Source organism: Macaca fascicularis, chromosome 2 (genome assembly GCF_037993035.2).
Source record: "Macaca fascicularis isolate 582-1 chromosome 2, T2T-MFA8v1.1".
NCBI lineage: Eukaryota > Metazoa > Chordata > Mammalia > Primates > Cercopithecidae > Macaca > Macaca fascicularis.
This window is the reverse complement of record NC_088376.1, coordinates 106881427-106896376: the sequence shown is the minus strand read 5'-3', so window position 1 is coordinate 106896376 and position 14950 is coordinate 106881427.

Sequence of the window (14950 nt, the reverse complement as noted above, 5' to 3'; positions counted from 1 at the left end):
CCTGCCTCAGCCTCCTGAGTAGCTGGGATTACAGGCATGCACCACCACACCGGTGTAATTTTGCATTCTTAGTAGACACGGGATTTCTCCATGTTGGTCAGGCTGGTCTCAAACTCCCAACCTCAGGTGATCCGCCCACCTCAGCCTCCCAAAGTGCTGGGATTACAGGCGTGAGCCACTGTGCCCGGCCTTGATGCAATACTTAACAAAATCCCTGTATTTTGTAGATACAGACAAGATTATTTTAAAATGTATATGTAAAAGCGGAAGAACTAGATAGTTCAATTTTGAAAAAGAATCAAGTGAGATGAATCAATCTGCCTGATTTCAAGGCTTACGATACAGCTATAGTACTCAGGACTGTGTGGTATTGGTGCAGGGAAAGACACAAATTATTTCCCAATTGATTTTTGACAAAGGTGCAAAAGAAATTCATTAGAGAAAGGGTAGCATTTTGACAAATGGCACTAGAGCAACTGAACATTCATAGACCCAAAATGAACCTCAACTTAAGTCTCACCTCTTAAATAAAAATTAACTCAAAATGGGTGATAGATTTAAATATAAAACTATAAAACTTAGAAAAAAAGCACGAGAAAATCTTCAGAATATGGGGCTAGGCAAAGAATCCTTAGGTATACCATGACACTATAAAAGAAAAAAACTTGATAATTTGACTTTAACAAGATTAAAACCTTTTGCTCTGCAAAAGACTATTAAGAGGATGAATAGACAATATACAGACTGGCAGAAAATATTCAGAAATCACATATTCTACAAAGGATTATTATCTAGAATATACCAATAACTCAATATTGAAATAAACAATTCAATTAGAAAATGGGCAAAAGACATGAACAGACATTCCACTGCAAAGGATATACAGGTAGCAAATAAGCACATGAAAAAATATTCAACAGAACTGTCCATTAGGGAAAGCAAATTGAGACCACAATGAGATATCACTACACACTTCTTAGTACAGATAACAAAAAACAGTGACAGCACAAAATGCTGGAGAGGATGGGGAGAAACCACCTCTCTCATATATTGCCTGTGGGAGTGTCAAATGGTACAGCCACTCTGGAAAACAGTTTGGCAATTTCTTCAGAAACTAAACATACACTTCCTATGTGACCGAGCAATTGTATTCTGGGCATTTGTCCCTGAAAAAATATGACTTATGTTCACATGAAAACTTGTACATAATAGTTCATAGCAGCTTTACTTGAAATAGTCCTTACTGTAAACAACCAAAATATCCCTCAATAGGTAAATGATTAAACAATCTGTGATACATCCATACTATGGAATACTGCGCCACAAAGATGGAACAAAGTATCGATACACACAACAACCTGAATGGTTCTCAAGGGAGTTGAGTATAAACATACTCAACATATGTTGTTGAGTATGAACATGTTGTTGAACATGTTATTCACTCACGTATGCCTGCATCATTCCAAAAGAAGGCCTTCTACCTTGATAATTTTTTAAAAGTATGATACATGTTTATCCTTAAAAAAGTAAATATATCCATATATAAAGGACTACCCCATGTGTTCATTCTACTATCCTAAACAGTGGTAAGTCTTGTGGCATAAACACACAACAGTGAGTGAGTTACAGCAGTGACCAGGCCTTGGTACACCACTGTACTTCCCAGCCATAGCACTTCTCTGCTTTCCAAGGTGTCTCTGACAAAACATTGAACATTAACCTGAGGGTGGAGAAAATACGTTACCTATAAAACATATTACAATAAAACAATTTCAGTTAACTTTAAAATAACTTGAAAAATTCAAGCTGAGTATATTATGTAAATATCTACCTATTTGAGAATCCCTCGCTCTTCCCAACTCCCCTGGCCTTTCTGCTATCGAGTATGGTGCAAGGCATTTTTAAAGCATCGTCATGAATGCTAGGGGTGTTTCAACCAATTAATTACCCTCTGCAAGTCATAATGTAAATTCCCTTTGCCATTAGCGAAACAGTACTGAAAAGTTATCGGTTATATTAATTTCCCTTTTAACTTCTGTTCTTCTGCTAAATCAAGTCTTTAAGGTGCCTATTTTAGGGCAGCCTTGTACCCATTCATGTACAAAAAGGCCACAGCAGACAGTGCAACCTTAATTAATAACATTTTAAGATTTACATCATATCACATAGTGTGTGATATGGAGACAAGGTCAGTAGTCACCAGGGGTTAGGGATGGTGAGCAGAAGCAGAGTGGGTGTGACCGCAAAGGGGTAACATGAGGGAGATCTTCGTGGTGATGGATAGTACCTAGGCTTTTTAAGGTGCCTTCACCTCTACCTCTTTGGAACCACATAATAACCCTGTGAGGCAGGCAGAATAGTCTTAATAAATGAAATGGTATTATACCTAACATTTCACGTTTAGATAGTGGATGAGTCAGAAGCTGAAGCAGAGATTTCTGCCTCCCATTATACCATACTTATGTGTTCTAGAAAGCATACTGGTGGGGACATAAACATATTATTTATTACAGTCTTATTAAAAAAAAAAGGAGTGGCTGATTGCCATGACAGCTGTTTCATTTTGTTCTTCCTGCTTCACATAGTACTTCAACTTTATACCTGTTGTCCTTAAATGTAATTTTTTAAAAAAAATCAGTAGAATTTTTTAAAAAGACCTACTGTAGTCACTGGTGGAATAATTCTAGAATAAAGGAATTTTCTGGCCCCAAAGTCAACGGCATCCTTAATTTTAAAAGAATTATAATAATCTTTTAAAGCCAAAACACATCCTTGCTTTTAGAAAGAAAATCTGCTGAAGTACAACAAAACAACTACAATGGAATCACGAAGTCTTCGTTACCATTGCTTAAAAGATGGCAGATTTACTAAGTCAGACAACAAGTATAAGCTCATACACTGCTTAAAGCTTTAAACTGCCTTCTTGGTGAGAAACATGACTATTAAAGCTTGTGCCTGACTGACTGTAGAGGGAAAATGAAGCTGCAAAATAAATGTGTCAAAAACAAAGTAAAAAGCAATGGGAAAAGTATGGAAAACAGTGACCTGTAGAGCCTGCTAAATACAAGGGGACAAGGATGCAGGCAGGTATCATTCTGAATCAATCTCTTCCCAGTGCTGCCTCAGGAGGTCTGTTGAGATCAGTGGTTCTCAAACGTGGCTGCACAACGGATTCATGTGGACTGTTCGACGAAGTATTGATGCCTGCATCCCTTCCCCCAGAGATTTGATTAATTTAGTCTAGGGTGAGTCTGGAAGAGGGTTTCTAAAAGGCCCTCCCTCCCCCAGGTAATTCTAACGAGCAGCAAGGTGCGAGCCCCCTTAGCCCTAAGTACTATTATGGGTTGGGAGGCATTCTCCACACACCCCCTCCACCCTGTGCCTGGCCCTGTAGTTACTGCAAACCTGGGGATGAAAGAGCGTTGAGAATGTGGGAGCCAGAGGGCCTGCCTTCCCAGGAGGGGTGGGTGCTCACCTTTACAGGTGAAACCTGTTGTGAAGCATCTCAGGAAGCCCCGAACACTCACAGCTCCCCAGATCCAGGGGGCTCCTGTACCTCTGTGTTAGAAAGTGATCCTAAAGCAAAGTAGAAAACCGGCAGTGTCCTCTGGGTCTCCCAAGGAGCCAATAGCAAGGCAGAAATGTGCTAAAGATGGGATCCTAATAATTTTTTTTAATTTTTAGAAGTCCCTTTTATTTTTCAAGAAAAAAAGAAAACAAAAGTTGGCAAGAGTTAACAATTCATCACTACCCAAACTGGATTTAGGAATCAGCCTTGTAGTTCATTGGCCAAGAATTACATTTTCCCACACTGACCTCATAACTGACATCATGGCTTACAAACTTCTCTTCTGAGTTAGGATTAAGGGAAGAAACTGTCCCTTTCTTCCGCTACCACTACGAGTGAATTCTGATACTTTGGGTCAAAGAAGCAAAAAACTGCATACCCCACAGATTACATGAGGTCCTGTTGGCTGAACAGAGCAGGAAAGAAGGCAAAGACACGTGGAGGACAGCAGTAACCCATTGCAGCTGTCTGCAAGAAGCTGTTGGAAAAGCTGTCTCTGGAGAGGAATAAACTTCAAACTTCCTGGGCCTAGCCCAGGGGGAGAGGAAAATGGAGGCCAGAGACTGACCCAAACAAAAGCTCTTACAGAATTACCTATATCAGCATCATCTGACTTCATCATCTAACAGGCAGAAAAAAGGCTTGGATTAGGACCTTCACATAAAAAGGCTAAAATCACCAAGGCTTTCATCTTTCTCATGATTTCTTCCTTCCCCTCTTCTCTGGCAGTTATTAAGAAACACGCCTGTAATCCCAGCACTTTAGGAGGCTGAAACAGGAGGATTGCTTGAGATGAGGAGTTTGAGACCAGCCTGGGCAACATACAGAGACCCTGTCTGTATAAAAAAAAATTTTTAAATATTAGCTGAGCATAGTAGTGTACACCTGTAGTCCTAGCTACTCTGGAAGCTGAGGTGGGATAATCGCTTCAGCCCAGGAGTTTGAGGCTGTAGTGAGCTATGATGGCACCACTGCACTCCAGCCTGGGCAACAGAGCAAGACCCTGTCTCTGAAGAAAAAAAGAAAAAAAGAGAAACAGACAATTAGAGAAACAGCAGCAGCCCATGACCCTGGCTGTTCCCATTCCAGCTGATGAGTTGGGAGCTGCCCACATGTTCCAATTGGCCTTAGACCCACCGTCCCTTTCCAACTTGCTTTGCATCTGGAAGGTGACTTGTGTACTTCACCACCTTTGATTCTGCCTCTCGCAATTACGTATTACTATAGTAGTTCTTCCCCGATGCATTATTCATTGAGCATTAATCCCCTTAAAATTAGTCTTTGCAGGGAAACTTTGCTTTTTAAAAATCAGTATGCGTTTAATCAAGGCAGTTGGTCCCAGGTTTGCTGATGGGCAAGCGGCTTTATAAACGCAAAACCAAGGCTTCCCTGTCTCTACCACTTGGTGAAATCCATTTTCTGCCTGCCTTGGCTCATAGACTCTCTTCAAAAAATGGAAGTTAATCCTTGGGCGACACAATGTTAAACCGCCCAAGGAAGAATTAAATATTTCAGAAGAGAAGGTGGTAAAAAATGGCAACTGCTATTTTAGAATCTTTGAAAATTTAAGTAGAAGAGCAAAAAATAGAAAGTGGCTTGTACTTGGTACAATGGATCTAAGTTCACTTTTGTAATGTGCAGGATTCTTAATAATGTGCAGGAAGATAATGAAAGCAGCAGCATGCTTGCACACAAAGCATTGGTCCTGCCAGCCCCCAGTACAAAGAGGGGATCTGGCTGCTCCAGTTAGAGGGACCATGTGCTCGAGTTTCCGAGGGCCCAGAGACTGAATCCCTGTTGAAAATGTGATTTGAAGAATGAAAATTGACCTATTTTCCTTCTCCTCACAGTAACGTAACGAAAAGCAAAACTTTTCCTCTTGGGAGGAGCATGCTCTGGAGTCTGATGCCTTGGGTTGGGGTCCTGGCTGCCACAGTTACCAACCCTGTGGCTTTGAACCCTGCTTGGCCCCTCTGTCTCAGCCGACTTGCGTGAAAAGCAGAAACATGATGGAAGAGCCTGCCTGGTCGGGTGGGCACGAGGTTAATTGGGAGGCCGTGTGTCTTGGTGAGTGGAGAACAATCAATACATGCTAGATTATGATGACACAATAGTGACACAGACTTAACCTGGATACATCTTTTCCTGCAGAAGTACAAAGAAAAAGCACTCCTTCCTCCGTAGACTGAGGAAAACCAGGTAATTGTAAAAATGCTGCAATCATTTTTCTATCCTGTGCTTTTACAATCCAATTTATTGCTCTGCTCCTCACAGCTGCTTTCCAGAGCCCACAGACCATGGTTAAAACATATTAGCTGGAATCAGAATAGCAGGTTCGAGAATCATGTATTTATGGCTTGCCTTAAAGAGGCACAAGTGATGTGCCTTCAATTGTTTTAATTTGCTATGCCTTGTCTCCCTTTGCCTCAGGGTGCTCAGAAGGGATAGGAGCTCCCTGGCATGACACTCCCTGGTGGGGCTCTGCACACACGCATGCACGTGGCTGGCCAGTGAGCTGCTGGCCAGCCAGAGGCAGAACGTTTTCAGCACTCACTTGCCCCTGTGGTGTGGCTGTTCCACCCTGGAGGCTCGTGCCACCAAGTAGGGGCCTGTGTAGAAGGTTCCAGAGGCATCTCCGTCTTCTATACCATGTGGGGTGTAGGTTCAGAGGTTGATCTGGCCTGAAGACACTTGAATTCATTCATGGTGAAGGGGCAGCTCCCAGTGCTTTTCAAGCCTTGTGGTTTTGCAGACTAGTCTTGGTTCTCCACGAGAAGGGTTAACTACAATGAGGCAGAAATCTTGGATAAGAAGCATGGCCACTTGGGAGGGCCTGCTGGGGCTTCAACCCTCACTTTACCACTTTTTAGCTGTGTGGCCTTGAGTGAGTCCTGTAGCCTCTCCAGGCCTCAGTTTCTTCACCTGTGACATGGAGATGATAAAGTCTATACCCCTGAGGGATGGGGGTTAGAATTCAATGAGAATGTCTCCAAAGCTCTGGATGTAGGCTAAAAGTAGAGGATCTAGACCTGGTTCTTCCCAAGCACACATCGCAACACTGCTTCAGGCCCTCAGACGCTGACAGACACTCTTCAAAACCTAAGGGGGGGCCTCCCTGCCTCCACCTGCAGTGCCTCACTTCCTCGAGGATTTGCCGGAGTCCTACTGCCTCATTCCAATCTCATCTCAAATGTCACCCTCCAAGAGGCCTCTCCAGCTCCCTGCTGGCCAGCAATCAGCAATCTCTCTTCCCTTCCTCAGCCTTCCATTGCATGTTTTAAAGCCACCATGCTGTGCTTTAGGGACATATGTTGTCACTGCCAGTGTCCTTAAGGCCCCAGGCACAGGACTTGTGCTTTATATATCCATCTGGCCTTTCCACTTCACCCTGTCTGTGGCTTGCTCTTAGAAGGTGCACAACAGACTTTGGTTGAACTGTAAATTTGCTCAACTCAATGAAATACCCAAGCTTTCAGAGACACCCCAGGCAGGGTCTGGCAGTTTTATATATGAGGTGCCTAACTCAATCAGACAGAAACGAATGCACCAGATCCAGACCCTCCTGAGACAAGCGACTGCTGCCGAGGCTCCCGAGAACAGTGCCACGGCTGGGCACCAGCTGAGCGCCTAAACACAGATTCCTCAGGGTCCCTGAAAGGTGCACAGGGACCTGAGGCAGGAATGGGACTTTTCGTTAAAACGGTGTGCCTTAACAAAAGTCCTGGATACAGACGTTTGTGAAACACTCAGAGGAGGGCACAAAATACCTAGTTCCACGTTGGGATCTTGTTAGACTAAGGTGTTTTAATTAAGGAGCGGTTCAAATCTGGGTCACCTGAACTTCCAAACCCCCATATGATTGAGGCTTTCAACGAGCATATCTGGCTAGGGTGCAAACAGCTCAAGCAGGCTCTAGCGCTGGAGAGCAGTTAGCAGTTTGGGTTCTGGAGCTGGGCAGGCCTAATGCCACTAGACCCAACTGACTACCCCAAGTCAAATGTATTGATCCATGCATGTCCCGGTCTTTTTCTCTGTGAAATGGGGAAGTGATTGTACCCCCATCTCACAGAGGCATCTGACATGGCAATGGGCGACTGCACGTAAAGGGCCTGGTATAGCCTCCGGCACACAGTAACTGCTTACTGGTGCTTGCTCTGATTAGGACGTTGCCACAGATGCTTCCCCCCGGGCTCTCTGAAGTGAAGGGGTGATTTCACTTGGAGTAAATTAAGTCTCCACAATCTAGCATGAGCCAGAGATTACAGGTGAACTTGTTTTGCTTGGTGGGTTTGAGAGGGTATGAAGAATACAATCAGGAAAGAGAGAAGAAAATGATGGCTGAACCCAAGTATTTCTACATCACGTGGGCTAACAAATGCTTCAATCTGCTTTTTAAAAAAGAAGTTTAAGAACAGGCAGTGGAAGGGTGTGGGGGTGAGCTGGGGCTGGAGGGAGGCAGTTAGGTTTATCCACCTCATAGACCTTAGTTTGCAATATAAACTACCTCATGACAATAACTGCGCCTCTAGCTCTCAACTTGCCACCCCAAGATTAGAACTTAATAATAATAATAATAATAATAATAATAATAATAATACGTAGTGAGTGAAAGGCAGGTTCCAATTTCTGACCCTCGGGAGTTGAGAAACCAGATGCTTGCTGGTTGTTCTCCCATCGGCTTTTACTTAGTGAGGGAGGGCCCAGAGTGAGGAGGGTCTGAGAAATCCCTATCCTCAAATGCGCCGTACCCTTCAAATCCAGTAAAACTGTAACAGGCCTCTTCAATTAATGAGTGCAATGGACGCTGGGGACCTGCCTTTTAAACAATTTACTGGCAACAGTCAGAAGGACGGGGACACCAGCCTTGCACTTAGCGGTGTTAAGGAGGTATTTATGGGAGCTCATGAAATGTCTGCCTCCATCTATGAACTCAAATCACCCCAAGAAGTTGAAGGAAACCACTTCTAGTGTGTGAGGGTCAGGGAGAGAGGGGTGGTGGTAAAAAACCATGTAGTGTGAACTAGAGCACTATTTCAAGAGGAAGGAAATCAGCAAAGAACAAGGCCAAGCTATTTATGATGCCACTGCTCTTTTCAGGTAATTTACAATGTGCATGAAAGGTTTTGCCTCCAGCAGCACCTGCTTTTAAGTGGCACCCAGTGTGTACCAGCAGAGAACATCTCCTGGAGAAGCAGGGCTTTATTTATTCAGAAGGGCAGCAGAGGGCGATGCGGCAGGATAGAAGCAAGTTCATTGCTACACGGTGTGTTTTTTTCGTGTAGATGTTTACCATCTAGTTCTTATACCTGCAACCATCTAGGCTCTTGTTTGTTTTATCCTAATCATCAGAAAAAGTCTCCTAGGACCTCACTACTCACAGTGGCTCCAGAGGCCGACAGCTCTTCACTGGAGAGCTGGTTAGAAATGCAATCTTGGGCTCCCCAGACCTGCTGAATTGGCACAGACACTGAACAAGATCCCACAAGTGCACACGAAAGCTTGAGGGGCCCTGCTCCAGGCCAAACCTTGCTGACACACAGATTCCGAAGAACGGATTCCTACCAGGCTACTTGTTTAAGGAAATTATTCTAATGCACCAGTTGGGGCAGACTTTCAGGGAAAATAAACTAAGGGGAGGGAGAGTTTGCAAATTCTCATTCCTGTTGATTTCAAAAAAGCAAATCACAGGACACAAAGGCTCATCAATTCCTGGGAGCTCACTGTGTACTCTTCATCATTATAACTTGGTCTTCATGGGTTTCTCAAGTATATTTCTTCTTTTCTCTTTAATTATGAGTTTTTTCTTTTTTTCTTTTTTTTTTCTGGGAGGAGGACTGACCAGTGACATATCCTGTGACTCAAATCCACCCCTTTCCCATCTTGGCTGTTCTCCAGTCACCCCCCACTCCCCTCCCCCTACCTCCCATCTTAGGCACCACAGCTGTGCTCCTAGCCTCCAACCATCACCTGCTGGGCTGCCCAGGACCCACCCGTTTCTGCTTCCACCATCTCCGTTAACCTGCCACTGCGTCCGGGCTACATCATCCCTGTCTCCCTCACCCTGCAGGTTGGTTGTGATGTCTTCTGCTTGCCCCTCTCCAATCCCCTCTCCTCCCTTTCTCACCAGGCCCTGAGCTCCAGGAGGCTGACACGTGGTAGGGAGGGACTTCATCAATGGCCCTCTTAACTCCTGGCAAGAGGGGAGTGGGGTCAGGACACTGGGTCCCTGGGCTCACTCTGCAGGGCCCCTCCCTACACAGCTCCCTCCTCTGGTCCCTGCAGACTGGCTGCCACCAGTCTGCAGTACACGATCTGTGACACCTCTGTACATGATCCCTTTATTAAACTCTCCTCAAATTACCCAAGTGAGTGTGCCATCTGTCTCCTGGGCCCCTGACCACGGACACACAACTCTGTTACCCTACACACCTCACACTCTTGAAGGCCCCAGTGGGCTTCTAAAAGATACATCCAATGGCCGTTTCTTTCCCCTTCATCCTCTTCCTACTGGATCTGATGAACAGTCAGTCCCCTTTGCATGCCCCCCAACACATCACATCAGAATGCCTGAAATAACTCATGTCACTCCCCCAACCCCCTTCCAGGGCCATCACCCCTTACCCCCTCCTCCACCCTGACACTAATTTCTACCTGCCATCAACTCACCCCCCTCCAACTCCCTGTCAGAAAGCCTCAGAATTGTACAGCTGGGGTCAAGTCCTTAGACCCCCTGGTCCAACCCAATGCAGGCACTGAAACCTGATAAGCAGCCTGCAGCTCACCTGGCTGGTTTACAATGTGGGGCACATCTGCCCCTCCATGCCCTCCCCATCCACACCCCGTCTCTTGATTCTCTCGTGGTATTCTCTCATCAGCCTCCTTGATGGTTTCTCCACTGCAGTCTCTCACTCTAGTCATTCTACCTATTGTGGCCAATAAATCGTCTTAAAAACACTATTTGAACATATCATCCACCAGCTCAAAACTGCTTGGCTTCCCAGTCTGCACAAGCCAGTGACCCTAGCATGCAGTGGAGATGTCCTTTTCCAGCCGTAGGGCGGCCTGCAGCCTCCTGTCGCCTGTAGGAATGCATCTTCCTCTGCAGCTCCAGTGAGTCACTGGAGCCCACCCAAGCCTCTCTAATCTGTCCCAATCTTAGGCATCCTTCTGGAGTCCAGATCTGGCTTGGAAAACCCTAGGGGGCTCTCCCTGAGGCTTTCTACAGTCCTGTATTTTTTTGTCCCATTCATTTCCTACAGTCCTGTATTTTCTGTCCCATTTATCATTAAACAATTAATCATGTCCTACTTTTGGCAGCCTTGAACAGCTACAAAAGACACCCATTTAACCAGCCCCTGTCTGACCCCCTCCCCAAGCCAGACTGAAGGTCTCTGGAGACACAAATCCTTATTTCATGTATCTCTTTATCTCTCAGCATCTAGCAGAATGAGATACAAATAGAAAGCATACGAAGACAGTATGACCTCTGTTTTACAACAGGGGCATAAATGAATAAAATATGGCAAAGGCTTTTCTGGAGTCTCCTGATGCCCTGTGCACCAGAGAAGGTGCAGTGAGAGTCAATTCCACCTCTGTTGGCCTCCAAACCACCCAAAATGAGGTTTCCAATTTCTGGTTTCAGTTTTCTATATAAATTTGGCTTCATTACAACTGATTAAATACATTGCAAATTCTACTTAAATGTAGATTATGATTTATATGTTTTTCTCCAAAGATGCTGAAGTGTTTCTATATCCTGACCCTCCTGGGAGACCTTCATGTGAGACCAGCGACATCACTTCTGTGCTCAGGTGCAAGCCACCCTGGAAGGTTGCAGGCACTTCCCAACTGGCTGTCTCTCCTTACCCTCCCCCAGTCTAATCCACTCTCCCCATTGCATCATAAGGGATTTTTTAAAAGGAAAAGTTGATCATGTCATTCTCTACCACTCTAACCTTTCATCCCTCCCATGAGGATGGCTCACCCTTCCCCAGCTCTCTCTCAGTCCCCCTCTACCTGGCAGCCTCAGTAACCTGTCCTTCAGGTTTCTGCCTAAATGTCACTTACCTGTCAACATGCCCATCTGCCTGTAAGACATTAACAAAGGGGCAGAGGTTTTGATCTAATCCCTCTGCCTCTGGTGCAGAGCATCATTCTTATGCAGAGTGGGTCCTCAAGGCGCCAGCTCCACTTTCCTCATGACAAAAACCAGCGATGGAATTCGGAGCCTGGTGACTCATTCAAAGGGGCCTATTCTCTGACATACCAGAAAGTCTCATTCTTGACTCTAATTAATCTGAGCCATAATACCCAGAAACACCTGCTCTGTCCCTGCTGTGGAGTCCTCAGCTGGTAAGGAGGTGACGAAGCCAGGTGAGGGGTCCCAGCACCTATAGGAACAGCAGACACCTCTCCACAGGCTCTTCATGGCCTCCCCAGGGAACCACTGAGTAGCTCTGGAGAAGTTACTCAGATTGACGGGCCTTCGTTTCTCTTCTCTTTACTTTTATTGTGGTAAGTGTTTTTTTTATATATATATATATACACACACACACATATATACACACATATATATGTATATACACACACACACATACATGTAACATAAGAATTACCACTGTAACCATTTCTGTGTGTACAGTTCTGTGGCACTGAGTGCATTCACACTGTTGTGTAGCCATCACCACCATCCAACACCGTAACATTTTCATCTTCCCAAACCGTACCCCGTAAACAATAGCTTCCCATTCCCCTCCCCACAGCTCTTAGTAACCACCGTTCTACTTTCTGCCTCTGGATTTGACTACTCTAGGTGCCTCATATGAGTGGAATTATATATCTGTCCTTTTGCGACCGGCCTATTTCATTTAACATAAGGTCTTCAAGGTTCATCCATGTAGCATGTGTCAGAATTTCCTTCCTCGTGAATAATATTCCATTGTCCAAATAGGCCACATTTTGTTGATCCATTCATCTGTCCGTGGACACTTGGGCTGCTTCCCACTTCTGGTTTTCCCTCTTGTACAATGGATTAAATCTTAATCTGCTTTAAAGACAAAAGTAAACACCCCTTCCTCCAGCCAACTATAGCAGGGTCTGCCCAGCCCACGTCCCCTTGGCACCTGCTGGGTCCACCAAGGGCTTTGTGTGCACCTGGACTCTTGGCCTGAGGCTGTCTTGGCCTGCAGGGGACAGGCTGGAAGTGCCTGTATGTTAACAGTCCAGGAGCAGCCTAGACCCAGTGACCATGGGAGCTGATGCGTGAATGCTCCACCCAGCTCCCTCACCCCTCAGGGGCTGCAGTGACCTACTCTCCAGTGAATTCTGCTGTCCTGGCCTCCTTCCTTCCCTGTCTCACTTCCCCTCTCCCCTAACCAGTGCTGCCTGGGCTTACCTCCTAGACACACAACTTATACTGCTGGGGGAATCCAAACTAAGACACTAATCAATCATCCAAATATCTTATCCCTCTTCACACACTCCTCTCCACCCAAGGTACTGAGGGCAGCACCAAGTTCATGCATGCACTGAGGCAGAGATGGAGGGGACACACGATATGGACTCTCTGGTTTGAGAGAATCTCACTGTTCACCCGAAGTGGCAACAATTCCCTGCCCCACCCAACAGCAAGCTGCAGGGCAGCCATCTCAGCAGGGGGATCTTGACCCAAATCAGCCGGGAAATTCTCCTACAAATGAGCGAGGAGGACCCCTTCTCAGGGCTCCCAGCTCATGATGGCAGCTGTGGGTTCCTGCTGAGACAAACCAAGTTGCCCTTCTGGCTCATGGCTGGCTTCACTTCCCAAATGTACCAAGTGGTGTCTCCAAGGGCTGAGTAAAGCCACAACCATTCCAAGGCTGTTACCTCTGGCAGAGACCTGACGGGTGGTCAGATCCAAAGGGGATCCCACTCCTGCAGGGACGCTCGCCCTACCCTCCTTCTGAGGACTCTGTTGTCCCCTTTGTGCCAGTGCAAGGGCATATCACTGTTTTACCCGTGTTTAGGCAGCCAAGGGAAGAAGCAAACCAAGGGGAGGTATTGGTCCAGGCCAAACACCGAGTTGGCCAGGCCCAGCTGGTACCTGTGACCACAGGGACAAGATCTGCTCACAGGATGAGTGCAGAGGCCCGAGTTTAACTCTGTGTCATCAGAGCCCAGCCTTCTCCAGCCTGCCTTGCTTTCTCCCTTCTGCAAGGCCCGTTCTGTCACATAACCCTTTTCTGAAAACTGCAGAAGATACAATGACGTAGCCACAGCTCTAGTAATAACATAACAGCAAAAGAGAGACAGTGGGACTTTTAAAAGAGCAGGTGTCCTTAACATCCATCTGCATACACTATTTTTACTAGAAGTAGATTTCATGTAGTTAAAAGGTCATGGATCATGTTATCCCCTATCTTGATTCTGGTGTTTATAGAGGATGACTGCTTTTCACTGGTTCAGCTGAGAATCTTAGCTGGGACCTGCCGTGGTTACAGGGCTTGTGGACAGTTTTGTTTTAAGAAACAGCCATTGATTACAAAATGGAGCTTATTAATTTCCACAAAGCCAACCTGTGCCTCTACTTCTCCATCAGCTCACAACTTGTTCCAACCTGCCCACCAAGGCCAACGCCTCATATATTACACTGGAGTCTATAGTAAAACAAAAACAAAAAAACTGATGATGGGGAGGGACCTGCCTTCTGGGAGCCTCCAGTCTAGTAACAGGCAGACTAGCAAGAACCCAACAACCACAGCACTAACAGTGTGTCAGCTACTGTCCAAATGCCTCACATCTACTAACTTTCTTAATACTCTCAGCAGCCCTTGAGGAAGGTACTATTACTCTCACATCACAGAATGAGGAAACAACTCACCTCACTGGCTTCAATCACTCAAAGACACTTGGCTATCCAGTCCAAGCCAGGTTCTTATATTCTTAACCCCTATGCTATACAAACTGCCCAGAAGCCCAGCCTGGGGGGCAATCTGTGCATTTCACATGGTCACTGAACTCTGAGTCCGTTCTCTCCCTTTCTGAGCCTCAGAACAGAGCTGTCTGTCACAGGGAAGCCACATGGAAAAACGAACGTCTGCTCACCTTTTTGAACATGCCATGCTCTGCTGACCCCTGTTCAGAGCAGTTTTGCAAGAATAATGGCTAAAGTCAAGGTTTTGATGGAGAGAAACAAACCCCGGACATCTTATGAAACATTAATCAGGGTGTCAGAGGGCTCTGAGTTTTGACAGAGGTTTTCTCTGCCACAGAGGGCAAGCCCCTGCCATCTTGCTTCCATGAGTCACTGAACTAGCCTTAGCCCCATCTCCTTTTATAAGTTATACATGTTAAAGTGCAAGGTTGCAATAGAACATAGCACATGTGTAGAGAAATATCCATTCA